The sequence below is a fragment of the Pseudoliparis swirei genome, unplaced genomic scaffold (genome assembly GCF_029220125.1).
Source record: "Pseudoliparis swirei isolate HS2019 ecotype Mariana Trench unplaced genomic scaffold, NWPU_hadal_v1 hadal_26, whole genome shotgun sequence".
In the NCBI taxonomy this organism is placed as follows: Eukaryota; Metazoa; Chordata; class Actinopteri; order Perciformes; family Liparidae; genus Pseudoliparis; species Pseudoliparis swirei.
Window position 1 is genome coordinate 1,382,194 of NW_026613262.1, and position 3,411 is coordinate 1,385,604.

At 55.0% G+C, this 3,411-nt stretch overlaps 1 pseudogene; it reads right to left on the reverse strand.

Moving 5' to 3' along the window:
- Positions 1–1,915: 1,915 nt before the first annotated feature.
- On the reverse strand, positions 1,916–3,133 carry LOC130191020 (BTB/POZ domain-containing protein 3-like; annotated as a pseudogene).
- Between the last annotated feature and the right edge of the window lie 278 nt (positions 3,134–3,411).

Consider the following 3,411-nt stretch of genomic DNA (forward strand, 5'->3'; position numbering starts at 1 on the left):
GGGCATATCGAGATTACGATGGGAGTTTTGTGTATGTATGCGGATAGTAGGGACAGGAGAGAGCGAGAGCGAGAGAGAAAACGGGGTCTAGAAGAGCTAGGGGTTACGCCCTTATCGCGTAGTATAATTGTCCATCTATGTATAGTTTGTCCAGTGATATTATTGCTTTCTTCCTTCTTTCATCATGTTTTTAAGTGGATGGGAAATAAAACTTTGCGACGTTGCATGATTTCTTTTGGGTATTGATCGTTGTGTCCATAGTCCGCTCCTCTGGGCTGCCTGGCTTGTTGTATGACCTGTTCTTTTTGTTTATAGTGTTCAAACTTAGCGATGATTGGCCGCGTCGACTGTTGTTCTGGGGTCCCAGACGGTGGACGCCAGGAAAGTTATGTTGTTGACGGTCTCTGCGGGTAGTTTGAGCTGTATGGACATGAATTCTTTGATGGTTTTTCTGGGTTTTCTGAGGTTTGTTAATGCGGGTAAAGACTAGATTGTCACTCATACTGCGGGCTTGTAAGTCCAGGATGGTTTGTTTCATAGCTTTGTTGTCAGCGGAAACAGAGGTGAGCTGGGTGGTTATCATACTGACGGAGTGATGGAGTGATTTGTTGTCCTTAGTAATAGCGTCGATTTGGTTCTGACTGAATTCAGGCTGTGGCGGCAGAGCCTGGAATTCCCGATGTCACTCGATAAGCGCAAGTCTGGAGTCAAAAACCGGAAAGCTTATTTTCAATGGACGTTAGTATGTCGCTTACCTCAGAGCAGCATGGAGGTTTGGGTGAAGTGGATGGATTTGTACCTGGGCTGGTACGGGCTCTTTTGTTGTATGAAATGGGAGTCTTTTCGGAATCGCTTTCAGATTCGCTTGCTTCGGTGTTCATGACGAAGACTTCGCCCGGAGAACCACTCGTCAATATATTCTTCCAGATGGTCCAGTGCGATAAATATTGTAGTTCGGTTTGAATTGTAACCGATCTCAGATGAGGGGGGAAAAGTTTGTTTCGATTAATCTAGCAGCAGGGGGGCCGCCATGTTGCTTGCACCACCTCGTCTCCTTCAAAGTGTCAGCTGATCATCACCACCTCATTCTAACCACGCGTTCTCACACATGTCCTCGTCGACCTTTACGGTGATGCTCCGAGTGTCACCGAGAAACAACAACAACAACAACAACAGTAAACACCTGCACAGGTGAAAACAGAAGCAGGTGCTTCGTTTTCGCCTGTTTTTAAAAGTTGACGCCGGGAACGTTTTTCAAAGTCGGATCGTTTTGAGAGAAAAAGTCAGATGAGCGACATTTAAACGTTTTGAACGTCAAACTGACGGAGCCAGAACAACCTGCGCGCACATCGGAAAACATCGAGAAGTGTTTTTTAAACGTCGTCGGGGTCAAGCAGGAAAGTGAGGAAGAGACTCGTCTTCTTCAACTCCCGCATTTAACCGTTTGAACACGCTCTGACCTCTGGGATTAAGAATAATAATAATATCAACAAAGTAAACAGATTAATCATGAGGAACATTGATTGTGACAAAAGGACAGACAGTGACAGATTCAGACCCCGCCTCCTCACACGAGGTCAGCCAATCAGCACAAAGCAATGCAGAGATTGGTGTGTGTGTGTGTGTGTCTTTGTGGGATTATGATCATAATGTACCATCACACCATGAATAAATGTGCAGTTACACGTGACTCTCCCTTCCTTCTCTGGGCCGGTCAGGAATGCTTTGTTCCAATATGACATTTTCACTTTGAGTTCTCGGGTATCTGACACACGGCTTTAGCCGAGACACGGAGCGTCCTGCCCGGGCGTCTCATCCAATCACCGCCGTGTTGACCCGACCTCGACAACCGCTGTAAACAAACAACAACAGAGGCGTGAAGGAACGGGAGCTTCCAGACTTCTTCACGCTCCCATCAAACCGTCTCCAGAGGCTCAGCGGGGCAAAGTCGCGAGTCCCTCCCTCCTCGGAGAATCGTCTTCGCCCCTTCAAAATAAAAGCCCCCGCCAGGCATGAAGACCAGCTGGGGATCTGGCCCCTGCACCCGGTGCCGTTGGTGGTCCGAGGAGCACTGAAACTGGAAGGTCCCCTTGCCGCACTGCACCTCGTCCGCCCTCCTGGCCGGAAGTCAGCTCGTTGCCGTCCAGCACCGCGCTGGCGGTGTCGAAGGTGTCGGGCTCGATCTGCACCGGGTAGTCGAACGACACGGCGAAGGTGCTGCTGGAGCCGTCCGAGAAGTACTCGATGACCCGCTGGGCCACGGACACGCCCTGGCGCTTCAGCTCGATCTCGGCGCCGTACTCGGCCGAGCCGCAGCTGGAGCCGTAGAGGCCGAAGCCGGCGACGAAGACGCGCCGGTCCGCCGCGAACTGGATGCTGTCGCAGCGGCCGCGGTACCGCCACTGGTTGCTGCGGTAGGCGCAGGACTGGAAGCGGCGGCAGCGCTGCGGCGCCAGGCCCCGGCGCGGCTCGGTGCCGAACAGCAGCGGGCTTGTTGGCGGCGCGTACAGGAAGATGGCGTTGGTCTCGGCGAGCGTGAGCACGCCGGACTGCGCCGCCCCGTCGGCGAAGTCCTCCGGCGCCATGGCGGGCACGCGGATCAGGTAGACGGCCTTCCCCAGCGCCAGGCGCCGGTTCTCCACGGTCGGCGCCAGGTCCCGCCGCTGGCACTGGCTCGCCCAGCTCAGCGCCGCCTCCAACACCGCCGTCTCCTTGGCGTTGAGCGTCTCGCGCCGCAGGATGCTCTCCAGCTCGGCCTGCGCGTCGATCACCTCCCAGCAGCGCTGCGTCAGGTCGGGCTCCTCCAACAGGCAGCTCTGGGACAGCAGCACGCAGGCGTTCCTGGCGCTCAGGCTGGTCTCCAGGAAGCCGGCGCAGGCCCGGGCCAGGTGGGGCACCGTGTACTTTGTGGCGGGCGAGGGTGGCGCACGGTGTCGGCGACAGGTCGATCTCGTCGCAGTAGATGTACCTGAGGGGGGGGGCGTTACTCGACACAACGGAGGAGGACGCACACCGACTGACCCAGAGGGCGGACCTACTTCAGCATGGCCAGGAACGAGGGGGGCTCCACGTCGGGGATCCGGATCTCCTCCTGATCCTCCGCCAGCTCGCCATAAAACATGGCGTGGAACACGGAGCTGCGGCCAGGACGCATTGACGGAGCAGAGCAACGACACCAGATCACCTCGGACTCACACACAGGGCGGGATTATCAAAGGTGACGAGTTCATCAGGTTGCAACCGTCTGAAGTCGGGATGTTGTCCAGTGTTCAGCGGGTCGAGTCAAACGTAAATATACATTCTTCTCCGCCGAGAATTGTTTGCGGGGGGAAAGAGCGAAATTACAGGGTAGACGGTGGAGATTCCCCTGTTATAATAGTAGGAGACACTGGATAAGTGTCTTCTTGTCTG